Below are 17290 nucleotides of genomic sequence, written 5' to 3'. Positions count from 1 at the left end.
CTCGAGTTAAATCCGAATTATCCGAATTACCCAAATTATAAATGAATTTCAATTTTTTTTTTACTATATTATTAAATTATTAAAATTTGACTCTATTTATATATATTTTTTAATATAGAAAATAAGTAGTACCATCCAAATAAATAATTTATATGACGTAAGAGAGATACCGATATAGTAATCGTTACAATTTATGAGTGAAAATGAAAAAATAAAATTTTATGTTATTTGTATATATAATATATATTCAATATGATTTAATAATCTAAATTAATTTAATATCATGTAATGACTAATAATTTATATGTATATTTCATATTTTTATATATCTATATATGTATAATTCGGATTTTAGGTTGTTTGATGTCTTTGCTCAAATCCGTTCAAATTTAATTTGGGTTTTTGAATTTTTGTTCAAGTCCATATCAAAATTGAAAATATTTTGTCCAAGCCTGAAAAAAATTCGAGCTGAATTTGAGTTGCTCGGATTAAGCCCTCTCAAGTTGCACCCTTATTGCAATGTGGTGCTACCAGTTCGTTGAATTTACGTTACGCAACATGTCATGATGCAATGTCGTGCAAACGAACATGCTAACAATTAATTAAACTTGCAAAAGGGACGAATTGGATATTGCATGATCAATGGATGGCAACCCAAAATGGAAAACACAATAACACAAACACCAACACCAACATGTTTGATTGTCTTACGAAGCAAAAACCCGCACATAGACTGAATTTTTATTTTGGACGGCCAATCAAAAATGGCAAGCAAAAACCCACACACAAAAAATGACAAACATTACAGCAAGGCGGTAGGATGCAATGTGGGGCTAACGGTTAATTGGAATTAAGTGATACAATGTGGCATGACGCAATATCATGCAAATGATCATGCTAACTGTTGGTGAAAATATCAAAAAAAATTATATTTTATTGATAAATAATGTAAAAAAAATAATATACAAATATATTAGGTTGAGACACAGATATCTCGTTTTCTTTAAGGAGATCAACTCCATTGCGATAGGAAGAATCCAAATACCGATACAACAGTCACAAAATTATGACTTGTCCCCTCCAGGATACAATAGCCCGACCACTTATCATATGGTTCAAGTCAACTCTGCACAAGATGGTGAACTCAAAATTCCACCAAGAAAAACATCCTTCTTTGCTAGTAATCTCTCTTGTATAGAAAATAGTTGGTGTGTTGGTGTAGAAAGGAGTAGATGAGATGAACTATTTATAGGCCACTAGAACTTTACAAAATATACTAAAAATAATAATGATCATGAACCTAGAGAAAAGGAAGAGTGTATCCAAATATTAACTCACCACCGAGTTCATGAACCTAATTAATCTTCATCCATGAACAAGACAAAAGGTCACCAAAATAATGAATCTCTATTCATGAACAAGATGAGATTCATGAACAAGACCAAAGAAAATTCATGTACAAAATATATAAATAATAAATAAAAGATATTAAAATGGTCCAACACTAAAAATTAACTAAATCTAACAGGGATGAAATGTTCACAAATAAGGGCACGTTAACTCTATACTCGAAACAATGTCAACCATTAAATCCGCTTCCATCTTCCCAAATATAAAAATCCATCCCATCTTCCCAAATATTTGGATACACTCTATACTCGAAACAATGTCAACCAAATGGATGAGGGGTCACTGCTGTGCGTGAAGCACAGCAGTGACTGTGGTGCCTCTATTTGAGGTGTATTATGGTCTTATTTTTATGATCCAAACCGTCCATTTTGTAGGGTTTGTTGAGTACTTCATGCCTACCAAAAATCATATTAATCAGATATCAACAACTATATGATCGACAACCAAAAAAATAAATAATAAGTTTTATTTTGAGAAATAACATAAATAATATGCAATTCGATCATATAGTTTTTGATATCCGATTAATATGGTTTTTGGTAGGCATGAAGTACTCAACAAATCCTACAAAATGAACGGTTTGGATCATAAAAATAAGGCCATAATACACCTCAAATGGAGGCACCACAGTCACTGCTGTGCTTCACGCACAGCAGTGACCCCTTATCCTTCTAAAATAGCTAAAAAGTCAAAAAAACCTCTAAAATAGTCACTTTCCAAACACCTACACAGTAACTTCACATTGGAGCCAAAGAACTATAATTTCATCACTCCACTAAACAATGCAGGACACAACCTTGATCGGGACAATGTAATCCCACATTACCCTAATTAAAAAAGTGATGCTAAATCCATTCACCGCATGGGATAAATCACATTACCACTATAATGAACATTTCAAAAAAATCACAAGAAAACAGGACAAATCAAGACTCCAAACAGGGCATTTACATAAATTTTACATCGACACATTAACCACAACTCATGTATTCCATTCTAAATAAGAAACCCTAAACTGCTTAACATCACCCCCACACCACCATTACAACAACAACTAACGAAACGACCTCCTAATGTAACAAATACATCGTGTGTTCATCACCATATGTAATGTTATGTGTCTGTGCGATTTTTTAGTTTTGGGGATTGAATCGTCGTTGCGTCGTTTACAGTGTTTAAGATCACACAACTTCGCATTTCATGGTCATCGTTTACGGCTCTAGCAATGGCATAATCAATGTGCCTTTGTGTCAAACAAGCGTCGGGTGGAGAATACTCTGGTATTATTAGTCTCAAATTGAAGGTGGTTCGTCAGTGTTCTTGTTTCGCTATCTAAGGTTCCAGCCGAAATCACAATGTAGAATTTTTGTAAAACCCTCTTTTTGAAATCCCTAAACACCATCAACGATTTCGATCAACAAACATGGGAATGTTCAAATGTGGAAATGTTGCTTTCTAACATTTCCATATGAAGATCAGAAGATTCAATTGAAAATGACGGGAAACACAAAAAGCCTATAGTGCGTTTTATGTACAGATCTGTAATTTCACCATAAGCAAAAAAACCAAATTCGTCCCTAATACACACATCAACAAGCGTGTGACATAGGACAAATGTGACATTCCTAGTGTTTTATGACTTTTTAGTTCATCAAAAAAGATGGAGGACTAATTGGTGCACAAGTTCACATTCTGAGATTTATTAGTACTTCACCCATAATATTTTTATCATAATATTTAGGGTAAATTATAAACACACTCCCTGAGGTTTTCTTAAAATACCAATTGCCCCCTGTGATTTGAAAAATTACAAATACCTTCCCGTTAGAATTTTTTATTTAATAGAATTTATTAAAAAAGTGAAATTTTTAACTATTCACCTATATAATAATAAAATTATCTAAATTATTAATTGAAATAAAATTTTAATATTATTAAAAATTGTTAATTAACTTGATGATTTATTAATAAAAGGACCCATTTGTTATGAAATTAGAAACTTTAGGAAGCATAATGTAATTTCTAGAACTACAGGGGGTAATTTGTAACTTAAGTAAACCTCAAGGGGTGTGTTTGTGATTTACCCTAATATTTATTCTCATATTTGATTTATTAAATTAATAATAGAAAATATATTATAAATGAAATTATTATTTATCATTGTAAGAAGAGTTTCAATTCGGACCGCTAATACACCATCACTAAAAGCAGCACTAATGACATAGTAGTGTAAGGAAAAAAAAAAAAAAAAACTAAAGGCCAAACTATCACATCAGTGTGGGGTTCACATGTCGCCACGTCATTAGTGGTCTGTTTAGTGGTGTTAAATTAGTGGTATCAAATATTTTTGTTGTAAGAATACAAAGAGATTAAAGAATGGTTATTTCTCCTATTTCATGTCAGTAAACTAAATACTGCATTAGTACGTTTTTCTCTATCTTTGAAAAAAATAAAAATAAGAAAACTACATGGGCGATTCCAAAAGGAACAATAGAAAAAAGACAACTGTGTTTGGTAGATGAGGATCAATACAAAATCTTTTGTTTGACAGACACAAATGTGAATCTTTAAACTTTGCTAATCCATTATATATAAATATTTTAATTTTTTTTAAGACATGGAATTGATCTTCACGAAGGGAGACTATCAATCCACTCCACCAGAAACATATGCAAACAAATCTACAAAACAATTGATATATCAATCAAAATAAATACATTATTCAAAATAACTTAAAGGGGGATTTGGTGATAGACAATTCATTGTCTAATTTATCTTTTAAACGAACAAAAATTATATAGGTACTTTCAAAACTCCTTAATATTTTAAAACTTATTTCTTTTATTATATTACCCTCATATCTATCAGCTCTCATATTAAGCCATCTTCATAGTGTATTTTACAGTAAAATTTTACTCTGAATCATAGGAAACTGTACTCTGATGTTGATTTTCTTAACGATACATAATTTTACTTTGAATCATAGTAAACTTTACTCTGATTAAGAGAATTTTACTCTGAATCAGAGTAAAGTTTACTATGATTCAAAGAAAAATTTTACTCTGGCATGTTGATTTACTTAACAATATAAAATTTTACTTTGCATCATAGTAAACTTTACTCTGAAAGTACAATTTTACTATCATTGTATAATTCAAATCTGAAATGAATTGATAGTAAAATTTTACTGTCTCTAGGAGTCCAAAAACAAATAACAGAAGTACACAATAACAGAGTAAAAGTTTATTATCATTGTATTAAAAAACAATAAAAAAACAGAACAGATAATACCAAAGTAAAAGTTTACTCTCATTTTATCAAACAAAAATAGAGCACATACCAGAGTAAAATTTTACTCTCATTTTATCAAACAAAAATAGAGCACAAACTAGAGTAAAATTTTACTCTCATTCTGTCAAGTAAAAATAGAGCACAAATCAGAATAAAATTTTACTTTCATTTTGTCAAACAAAAACAGAGTATAAACCAGAGTAAAATTTTACTCTCATTCTGTCAAACAAAAATAGAGTACAAACCAAAGTAAAATTTTACTCTCATTCTGTCAAAAAAAAAAAAAAAAAATAGAGCACACACCTGATTGAACTCGGCAAATCAACAAAAATAAATCAAAAACAAAAAAACTAATCAACATATGTCGAAGGTTAAATAGCGACATCGAACCAAAGGTGAGGGTCAAGTCATCGATCCAGATCTTAGGCAAAATTTTGAGCTACAAGGTTGACTCCAAATCAAAACTCAAAATCGAGTTCATAATGGTGAAATCACACCAAATTCGAAATGCCACAAACTAGATCTGATATGTTATTAGTTGAATCCAGATCTGAGATATTATAAGTTGAATCAACCTTACCCAAGCCTCTTGAGCATAGATCGTAAACTCAGATCTGAATTGAGTATAGCAGAGGTGCATGAAGCCTCTGGTTTCTTCAATTCTAGGGTTTCCAAAAGAGAAATGGAAGGCTTGACTAACAATGGATGCGGAGGAGAGGGTGGCACCAGGAATTATGGCGGTTGGTGGCCAAAATACATTGGCGGACGGTGCTTCGGCGGCTGAGGTGACCTCTGACATGACTATAAAGAGAAGTTGTGTTTAGAGGGGGAGATGAGAGACCAAGAAGGTGGGGAGAGAGTAGGGGAAGAAGGTGAGAAGATTTAGTTGAGGGTATAATAGTCTGATAAAATATTTATATAATAAATTTTGTCCTTTATGTAAGACTTTATAATTATGAGGGGATTTAGAAAGTATAATTTTTTTCTTAGTCCTTTTAACATTGAAATGAACGTAAATAAGGTTTATAGCCAAATTTTCCTAACTTAAACTAACATATGATTAAAGGATAATCACACTTACTACCCCTGCAATATAATCTAATTGGGATAAGGAAACTATTTTCGCTACTGTTCCTAGAGAGGAACTTTTATATCCCTAAAAACCAGTTTCCCAGTGGGCCTTCTTGCATGGACTTGGGCTTGCTTTGATGATGGGAATTTCCATGCTTTTTTGAGTTCAGCCCCTTGATCCCCACCCCCAACTCGAAGCGGAGAAGCACCCTCCATCCACTTTAGACACAATTTAATCTAATTCTGTTTAGAGAGACAATTTAAATATTGGGGATTAGATTGAAACACTTTTTATATGACCAAAATGACATAATTTAAACATTGTGGACCAAAATAAAAAAAGCACATACTTTGAGGTTAAAAAATGTAATCTTTAATTTTATTATAATGTCGTTGATAAGCTTGTAACTTTTTGTCCGAATTTTAACGGGAGATTTATTAGAAAATTCTTTTTCAAGTGTTTGTATTTCAATTAGTCCATAAGATTTTCTTGTATTCCAATAAGTCCTATTATGTGTACATTTGATCTACCAAATCATAATTCTCATATTTAAGGTATTTTATGAACATTTCTTCCCTTAGAAATATTTTTTGAATAGTTAGCAATTTAGTGATGTGAACATTCATATTTTACAATGTGAATGTTCACATTGCTAATGTAAACATTCACGTTGACAATATGGATATTCACATTAATATGTTGACATTCACATTGATGGTGTAAACATTTACATTGACAGTGTGAATATTCACATCACGGAACATTCGCACTGTAAATGTGAATATTATTAGGGGTATTTTGATAACTATGTCACCCATAAGACTTATTGGAATATAAGAAAATAATGTGAACTAAATAAAACATAAGTAAATGAAAAAGGATTTATGAAACGGTGTCCCAATTTTAATTGACCTCTAAATTTATTAGAAAGTCATTGAAACATTGGTAATAAACTATGAGGATGGAATTGAAAGAAGCCTTAAATTATAATAATTAATCCTAAACCAAATGACTAGTTAACAAGCACATTCAAGTTTTCAGTCCTAATCAAAAGCCAAACCAACAGGCTGCTTGAATTGATCCAGTACTTAGAGAAATCCAATTCAACTCTTTCATAAAGAGATGATTAAGCTCAACAATTGTTTCAAAATGTTCCACTATAGTAAAGCCGGGCGAGTTGAGAGGACATTTTTCATGTCTTATGCTTGTTGGCACCATAAATTATTATTATTATTATTATTATTAGTAGTAGTAGTAGTAGTAGTAGTAGTAATAGTAGTAGTAGTATTTTCAGGACACGTGGCATCTTCTTATTCATTTAGAAGTAAAAAGAAGTTATAGAGATGATGGAGAACAGGAAGGACAAAGTGGATAAGTGGAAGGACACATGGAAAGATAAGGATGAAGACGGAAAAAATGGGTAGTTATTAAGTAGTTATTGTTGTATTTTTTTTCTCTATAAATAACCATCAATTGCTACATTGTAAGGGATAAAACTCAAATCAAAGACAATTTATTTATATTTTTCTTGTCAATTTCCTTATCTTAGGAGTTATTAGGTTTTTGTTATTGGCAATCCCGTTTGACAAATTACTCTTTTCAGTGTAATGTTATTCGTTTTTTTCTTTCAGTGAGGCTATGAGTTTTTAGATGCGAATCCAACTTGATTTGTTCCTATGCAGAGAAGTTTGTGAAGATGCATTTCTCACTCGAGCGAACCTTTGGTGGCTCAAGCGAAGACATTTGGAAAATCACGCGTTTTAGTTTTCTCGCTCGAGCGAGCATTCCTTCGCTCGAGCAACCATTGTGGCCCTTGTTTCTATAAATATGTGGTTCTATCAGAATTTAGGGTTATGGCTTCTAGATCTTCCTTCTGGGTATTAGGGTTTTCTTCTGGAGTTTCTTTACTTGTTTCCTTTGATATCTGTGAGAGTTTAATTATGAATTGAGTGGATTATATCAAAGGGTTTGTTTAGTTTGTTTTATTCACAAAAGAGAGAGTTGTTCTTCGGTGGGTTTCGTAGAAATTAAGCTTGAAGCTTTGGTGGATTCAGGAGTGGTTCATCGTCATGGATTCAACATCGGCATTGTGGATTCAACGTTGGGCAAGACAATTCCAAGGTTAAGACGGGACTGGAAGAGGCACATAGGGGTCGTTTCGATTCGGGCGTGGATTTGCTAGGTTGTGTAATTTCTTTATGTCTTCTTAGTGGATTGTTTTGTGACTTTTGCCCGCGGTTTTTTTTATCACAATTGGAGGCGCTCCAATTGTGATTTTTTTACGTAAAATTGTTGTGTCGATTTGTCTTTGATTGTTTGATTGGGATTGCTATTTACTGGTTAAAATTTACACATAATCACAAATCAATATCTCCGGGATTTTAGATTTTTTTTCACGTAAAATTGTTGTGTCAATTTGTCTTTGATTGTTTGATTGGAATTGCTATTTACTGGATAAAATTTATAATAATCACAAGTCAATATTTCCGAAATTTTAGATTTTTCAGGAGTAATTTAACATAGATTTATATTTCATACATTTTATTCTATGCTCTTCCATTTCAAAGCATAGGAGTAGAAGTAATTAATAGTTACTTTGATTGTTCACTTAATCACTCCGATTATTCACTCAATCATTTTTCTTCTTCTCCCTCATTCTTCTTTTAATTTTTCTTTTCTCTACACTTGACAATTTTGAAATCCTCTTCATTGAGGCAAAAGAATTGTCAACATAATCGCTTAGTAATTGGTTTGAATTTAATCTGTAAGGATTTTTCAATCTTTGCTGCTACACTCGCATTTATGATATTTTACTTTATAGAAAAAATAAGCCAACAATACTAGTGTGACACGAATACATCTGATGACATCTAAAATTTAATACTAAATTTTAATCACCATAACACCAAACACAAGTTCGAAGTCGAATAATTGATCTTCTATTAAGGTGCAAGTGGCGATAATCGTCCATGGTCTAACTTGTACATACTGTCCAATGTGACATCGTATACAAGGCAAATAAAACTCAAAATATAATTAATAAATATAGTCGATTATGCATTAATTAATAAGCTAGGGTACACATTATTCCAGAGAGATCCACCACTTAAATATATATATTTTTAAATAAAAACATAGAAGGGGCAATGCTATATAATTTAGAAATAGCTACATAAGAGAGCGAATATGAATAGATTATGGATCGCGTTACAAGGGAACTGAGAGGTGGCCTTTCTCTTGCAGGCTCTTGACAATGTCGTATAGACATTGTGTCACTAGTGTGAACTCCATGCCCAACTCCTTTAGCCTTTGGTTTGACAATTTATATGACTTGGCTCTTGGTTTCATTTCTTCAGAGCACTTGTATTTTTTTGTTCAAAGAGTAACTTAATTAACGACTATATACAAAAATATATATGCAAAAATATAACGTGTTGTTCAGATCCAACTCTTGAACAGTAGATCTCACATATTTTCAATATGTTCCTATATGCCAATTCTGTATACATAACATTGCTTCACAATGACCATTAAACATACTTGGAAGGAGTAGGATACTCTGGGAAGAACTTAGCCAGAATTTCAACCACCTCACCGCAGTGAATCATGCGATTGCCCTCAGTACAAATGTACCTCCCTGATGCTGAAGGAGTCTCATAAATGAGTATGTGCCCTAACGCTGTATCCTTAACGTGCACGTAGGAATGGATTACGTTGGCGTAAGTCTTTACAGAGCCATTCAGGTACTTGACGATATGAGTACTAGAACCATTGAGTGTGGGCTGCAACAATGATCCAATCACCAGAGGTGGAATCACCACCACTAGGTCCACCCCTTTCTCCTTTGCCATCTTCCACGCTACCTTCTCTCCCACTGTCTTTCCATAGCAATACCAGTTCTACAATTTTGCATATCAAACTTATCATTACAAGGGTTTTAGCAGTAGTTGCTCGAGATTTCTAGAGACCTTAGACCAAACATTAAAATAAGGCCTTATCTAACTAAGTTTTTGAAAAAATAGTGCTTTCTATAATAAAAAATTTTTGAATTTTATTATGAGGTCTTAGGCAACCACCAAAGTGACCTAATAGTTAAGCATATGAACCAAATTTTCTCCCCTCAAAACTGGAAATTTTGTGACCAAAAGCATTAAGAGACCAATTCTTGTAGTCACTCAAACGTCGTCCAGAAAAATAAAAATATAATGACCTTTGGCGATAAAATTTTGAAAATGTTGCTAACAAATAGAAACAAAAATTCCTCAATTGATTGGGCATTGTATTACAAAACTAGTTCTTTTCCTAGCAAATTTCCATATGCAGATATTATTTATACAAGCCAAATTGCACAGGTAGAAATCAATGTAGAATAATAATTGTGGGGACATATTTTTTGAATGACAACACGTGGCCGAGGTGGCACCGAAGTGCCAACCGACGTGCCACGTGTCTTGGTTATGATGCCGAGGTAATCTTGGCTAGGCCGAGGTTATCTGCGAATACACCAGAATTCGGGATAAGCGGATAAGGGACAAAAGTCCTAGAATGCGAGAAGACTTCAGCTTGGATAAAGATAAGACTCCTACAGAGTTTATCTCAATCCTACTGGGAGTCCAAGATTAGTAGCAATCCAGAGTCCATCGAAGCTAGGCTTCTATTGGGACTAGGTTTGTGTTGGCTATAAAAAGGAGGCACCCCCATGGGTCTAACGTATGCTTTTGATATTCTGAATAGTGAGTTAAGCACTTTTACTATTTTTGAGAGATAACTGACTTGATCGTCGGAGTGCCCCTGGGTGGACGAACCACCACCGGAATCTCTTCTTTTCTGTGACAGGTCGTTCAGTCAATCTATTATGCTGTGTTCTCCAGCTGAGTACCTGTTTGGCAATGTGGTTAGAAATCGACTTACACAATTTGGCGCCGCCTGTGGGAAAGAAAAGAAGAATAGATGGCCAATGATGGACAGAAAGAGAAGATGAGGGACAACATTCCTACTGGGAGTGGGAAACATATTGACCTTGACATCAAAGAAGACAACTGCAACGAAGAGACTTGTGATAAGAATCACGGTGAAAAAGGCGTCGGCTAGGAGGGCGACGTGCCGAAGAAATCAGACCGAAGCGAATATTACAACGAGAACGATCTCCAGGTATGGAAAGATAGATGCCTATGAAGGGACGACAAGATGAAGAGAATGGCGAACAAATTGGTGGACCTGCAAATGGTTGTCAATTTCATGATGCAAGACAACGTCATGCAGCCATCATTCTCGCTACAGGAAACGCCAATTCCAGCGGCCAAGAAGGATGCCCAGAAAGGGGGGCAGAAAATAGTTCCTGCGGTCCCTCAACATGACAGGACCAAGGGACATTCTGATCGGCCTTCATGGGAGGTCGGGCATAGAGAATCCACGAGAAGAGAATCCCAGAAGACACTTCAAACCAAAGAAGCCTGCACCAAAGAATGCTGGGGTGTTCAAGGGAAGGAACTTTGTTTTGACACGACCAATGGAGGGAGGGCCAAAAGGACTCCTAATGACACTGGAAGTAATGCACCAAAAAGGCTGAAATCCGTAGATAGCCGAGCTCTCGGACGGACCAAGAAGGACCTGAGAGATTACCTCCAGAGAAAGCGACAAGATCCTGAGGTGACTTCTCTAGTCAAGCCAAGAACACTGTTTTTGATAGAATTGGACGAATTTGAAGCCCCGAAGAGGTTTCACATACTGAGGTTCCAGATATATAACGGTAATTCAGACCATAACTTTCACGTCGGCTTGTACCTGAACTCGATGACATTATACACCGGGAACGAGCCGTTGCTCTGCAAGGTGTTCCCCTCATCCTTTGGGAAAATTGCATCAGACTGGTTCCACAAGTTGCCGAAAGGAACTGTGAAAACCTGGGAGGGCCTGGCCGAGATGTTCGTGGCCAGGTTTGTGATGAACAAACTACATCCATTGAGGGTGGACTCCCTGATGGTTCTGAGAATCAGTGAGGATTAAAGCCTTAGGGCCAATGCTCAAAGGTATTACGAGGTGTTCAACCGAATACCCGCATGCAACCAAGAGGTAGCGGTCGTGTCTTTCAAGAACGACCTGAAGGATGATTGTATGCTTCAAAAGTCATTGGCAAAGACATTGCCAAAAAGTATGGAGGAACTCATGGCCAAAATTGAGAAATATGCTAGAGCCGAGAAAGACGCACCGGGGACAAAGGCGTCGAAACAAAAGAAGAGAAACGGCTCGCCGAAGCGAGGCCGAGGTAACAATGGATACAACAAGCAAGAGACAGGATCGAGAGCTGCACAGGCAGTCACAACTGTATTCCGAATCCCAGTTTACAAAGTCTTGGAGAAAATCCGAAATCAGCCCTATTACAAAGCACCAACAAGGGTTTTGGGTGAGTTTATGGGAAGAAGCCTTGGCAAGCACTGTGTTTACCAAAATGAATATGGGCATCTAACTCAGGGGTACAGAGCCCTGAAGGCGCATCTGGAAGACCTAGTAAGGCAGGGTCATTTAAGGGACCTTGTAGATGAGGCCAGGACAAGGGAAGAGCAGGCAAGACTGTCTAAAGCACCGGCAGCACTGCCTCCCCCAGCACCGCAACCGGAGGCAAGCGTACCTCGAGTAATCAATGTGATCCACTCAAAGGTCAACGACAACGAAATACGTGGAGAGACTCAGAAAGTGAAGCACTTGCAGCATGTGCACCAAGTTCGACATAAAAGACTTAGGGCAGACGAGTGCCAGGGACTAGTGGTGTCCTTTACTGAAAACGACCTAGAGATGGTGTAGCATCCACACAATGATGCCTTCGTAATATCCCTCCGGATTGGAGAATGCCAAGTGAAGCGCATCTTAGTTGACTAGGGCAGCTCTTGTGACATCATGTATGTCAGGTGTTACAAGAGCTTGGCCTTCATCAAGACAATCTGGAACAGTCCAATGGCCCAATGGTTGGGTTCAATAGAACGCCGACGTGGCCCCTAGGAGCAGTAAGTTTGGAAGTGCAGGTTGGCACCAAAAGGGTGAAAAAAGAGTTCACCATAATCGACACCCCCTCTCCTTACAATGATATCCTGGGAAGGCCATGGTTGCATGCAATATGAGTTGTCCCATCAACATTGCATCAGCTATTACGGTTCCCAACAGAGCATGGAATAGAGGAGGTCAGAGGGGATCAGATGCAGGCAAAGAATTGTTCCATGGCAGCAATGAAATCTATCTACAATATACGAGAACCAGAAAAAGCAGAGATTGAGGAAGAGGACATGGAAGTCCTGGCAGACGTCGGCAAAGAGCCAGTCGGGAAAAGTGAGAAAGCCCTAAAAAATCGATGTCTAGCAAGGGAATGAGGAACACTTCTTCCTTCTCGGCTCGGCCTTGGCCCAGGAAGAGTTACCTAATGCACTCTGGGGACTATGCTGAGAAAATCAACTGGGAGTCCCATATGCCATGGCATATGGCACAGAAGCAGTTATCCTTCTGGAAGTCGGCATCCTAGGGATCAGAACCCAGGGAGTTAAGAATAGGACCAATGAGGCATTCTGGGCCTGAGATTTGGATCTGCTAGAAGAGAGAATGGAGAAAGCATCAATTCAGCTGGGGACATACTTGCAGTAGCTTGCTAGAGACTATAATAAGAAGGTCAACCCAAGAGAGCTCCAAGTTGGGGACCTCGTTCTGAGAAAGGTCGTTGGCAACAAGAAGGATCCCAAAGAGGGCAAGCTTGGCCCAAATTGGGAGGGACCCTATAGAATCATCTCGGTCCTGGCCAATGGTGCATATCGACTTAAAGACAGTGAAACATGACTAACCAGTCGCTTGACGATGTTTCTGATTGAAACATGACGAATAACTTAGACTTATTATATGGCAGAGTTCCTACTTGCATATAATAGAGTTGAACTAAGATGGCGATGTTTCTGATTGAAACATGACAAATAACTTAGATTTATTATATGGCAGAGTTCCTACTTGCATATAATAGAGTTGAACTAAGTTGGCGATGTTTCTGATTGAAACATGACGAATAACTTAGACTTATTATATGGTAGAGTTTATACTTGCATATAATAGAGTTGAACTAAGTTGGATTAACCTAGACTTGCCATATCGGCAAAGTCAAACACAGATTGAAACTAAATGCATTTTGATAAGATTAACAGAAGAACCAAGGTTGATAACCTCGGCCAGTCTTTGTTTGAATCTTACCTCGGCAGCGAGGTCAAGGCCACATGCTTAATGAGAACCCAAGTAGAGCTTAAGTTCGCTTGGGAAGTGGGAATTTACAAGCTAAGATTGGTTTAACACTTGTTGAAATTTAAAGAAAAATTTACAAGTTGAAGTTAAGCTGAGGTTATGATTAGAGGAAGATTGGTTTAACACTTCTTGAAATTCAAAGAAAAATTTACAAGTTGAAGTTAAACCGAGGTCATGATTAACACTTGTTGAAATTTTAAGAAAAGTTTACAAGTTAAGCCAAAGTTGTATTGAAAGAAGTACTTATGTACTTGACGAGATTACCATGTTGCCAAGACTTGGAAGAAATTTGAAGATAGAAATCTTGTTAAGTAAAAGAAAAGTGGCAGGTTTTATATAACACTTGTCAAAATATTTTAAACAATGTTTTCAAGTGTTAAGCCGATGCCGAGATAAACCATTAGTGGGTATAACTGAGGTGTTACACCCCGAGGAGATTACACAGTTAAGGTGTACACTGAAAACATGCAAATTATTCTAAGTATAGAATTATACAAGAGTAAGAAGAAGACAAACACACAATCACATTGAAAGAAGAACAATGATTCAGAATCAAGAATAGTGGTTAACTATCAAGGACACTGTGATAGAGAGTATACAAGAGTGTGATGCCAAAAACAGTGGCAAAAATCAACAAATATGTAAACAGTAGAGTTCTTTGGGGTAAAATAAGAAATTGAAACAAGGAGGAACAGTGACTCACTGAAGAAAAAGGCCGGTGTGAAATACGCCGATGTCAGATGATGGCAGTGAGTAAAGAAGTGCAGCAAAAGCCTCCCTAGAGGAGGAGAGTGAAACTGGTTGCAGAAAGCTTCGTGAAAGCAGTAATAGAGGATTTGAGAGAGCTTGAGGATGCAAAAGTGAAAAGATGGAGAGAGAGAGAGAAGTGATTTTGATCAAACCCACGAAATGGCGGCAAAATTGCAATCAATGTGCTTAGGGCGATGTGCTTGTCAGACGGAGCACGCAGTTGCAAGGTGACTTGAAGGCGTGTGTCTGGTACGGTCCAGTGGGGGAAAGACATGTGGAAAAAATGGTTAGGTTTCTGTACGTAACAACTCATACGTATAAAGAAACTCTTGGAATTCTTGATTAAATGAAACAGGACCTCGGCTAGGAGGGCGATCTCGGTTGAGAAACTTGAGTAAACTTGGTTATTGGTTCTAAAGCATCGATGGAAATAGACTATAGGTCTTGGTCATATTAAACCGACGAGTCTTGACTCTGGCAATAAATAATGGAGTTAGCTTAGCCGACGTGCTATATGGTTAAAAGATATAGGTTCCATCACCTCAGGATGCCGAGGTAATAGAACCTAGGGGCAGTTGTGGGGACATATTTTTTGAATGACAACACGTGGCCGAGGTGGCACCGAAGTGCCAGCCGAGGTGCCACGTGTCTTGGTTATGATGCCGAGGTCATCTCGGCTAAGCCGAGGTTATCGATGAAGACACCGGAACCCGGGATAAGCGGATAAGGGACAAGAGTCCTAGAATGAGAGAAGACTTTAGTTTGGATAAAGATAAGACTCTTAGAGAGTTTATCCCAATCCTACTGGGAGTCCAAGATTAGCAGCAATCCAGAGTCCATTGAAGCTAGGCTTCTATTAGGACTAGGTTTGTGTTGGCTATAAAAAGGAGGCACCCCAATGGGTCTAAGGTATGCTTTTGATATTCTGAATAGTGAGTTAAGCACTTTTGCTATTTTTGAGAGATAACTGACTTGATCGTCGGAGTGCCCTCGGGTGAACAAACCATCGTTGGAATCTCTTCTTTTCTGTGACAGATCGTTCGGGCAATCTATTCTGCCGGTGTTCCCCAACTGAGTACCTGTTTGGCAGTGTGGTCAGAAATCGACTCACACAATAATAAACCTCAGTGTTCTTGCAGAACTCAAGATCACTCCAGCTGCTCTCATCGACAATAGTGTCAGGTCCCCGGTTAGGATCCATGGTCACTGCACCAATTGATGAAGTGAACACCATGCGCCGAACCTTGGCTTTGGCTGCTGCAATTATCACATTCTTTGTTTCATTCACTGCCGGCTCCACCATTTCTTCGTTCAAAATTTTTAACACCATTTCCATTAATCCCATGTCACAAAAAAACAATAACAAAAAATGTTTGGTTGCTGAGGAAATAAAGGAAAAATCAAGTAACCAGAATTTTCTGTCTTTAGAAAAATTTCTTAGTATTTGGAATTCAATGAGCGCCACCTCATTGTATGAATTATTGTTTTGGGATGGCAAAGTGATTTGGGTTTAGTTGGGATGATCTTTCTATGTTAGATGCATATCTTTTTCCAAAAAAGTAAAACCCAGATAGAAATCAATATTTTGAATTCTAATTGGCACTTTTTTCCTCCATTTTCTCTCCAACCAAACAGAGGGTTGGTGAAAAATTAAATGAAAAAACTTACTGGGTCATTAGTAACAGGGGAAGCAATGTGGAAAACACCATCACACCCATTAATGGCTTCGCGTAAACTCTCGAAAGCAAGAAGATCAGCTCTGCATAGAGTTAATCTCTCATTTGCTCCTTCAAGCTCTCTCAAATGAGAGTTCTTTGGATCATCTGCAACCACAAATGCACCAAATTAACAACACACTCACACACACCCATATACATAGTAACTCTGTATCTGAATATAAACTTGCAAAATTAAAGCTCTTTGCCTGGATTTCTGACAGTTCCTCTGACAGAATAGCCTTTTTCCAAGAGAAGTTTGACAATCCATGAAGCTATGAAGCCTCTGGCACCGGTGACACAGACTGTTTGGCCGGAAACTGGCGGCATAGTGACTTTTCCAGCGAGAGTTGGGGGTTGATATGTTGACGATATGTTTGAAGGGGTTTGGGAATAAAGGGTTACTTGGAACTAAAGAAATAAGTATGGAAGGGTTGAAAAGAAATGAACAGTACACCCTGTATTTATAGGGAAACAAATGTCTAACATCTTATCTATCACTGTTAAAGACAAATCGAGAAAATTATTTAATAATCTCGAAACACCACGTGAGCATATTCCAAACCAATCACTAAGTAATTAGCTTCATGTTGCTCTCCATCCCTAACATATATCGTGGGCTCCTATCCCTCTTTAGTAATCAAAACCTTATAGAGTACCACGTACCCATATTTCGGGAATGCTGAATAACCACCCAACAAACTGTGCTGTGAACGCAAACAATTCCTTGCACCTTTCCAAAAATTGGTAATTAAAAAATAGAAGTCATAAATATTTATTTATT

At 36.8% G+C, this 17290-nt stretch overlaps 1 pseudogene; it reads right to left on the bottom strand.

Moving 5' to 3' along the window:
- Window positions 1-1757: 1757 nt before the first annotated feature.
- Window positions 1758-16836, bottom strand: LOC145812945 (cinnamoyl-CoA reductase 1-like; annotated as a pseudogene).
- Window positions 16837-17290: the final 454 nt, after the last annotated feature.

This window comes from Camellia sinensis, chromosome 15 (assembly GCF_055761805.1).
Source record: "Camellia sinensis isolate YWXY chromosome 15, ASM5576180v1, whole genome shotgun sequence".
Classification (NCBI taxonomy): domain Eukaryota; kingdom Viridiplantae; phylum Streptophyta; class Magnoliopsida; order Ericales; family Theaceae; genus Camellia; species Camellia sinensis.
The sequence above is the reverse complement of the archived record's forward strand: the minus strand, read 5'-3'. Positions and strand labels throughout refer to the sequence as shown.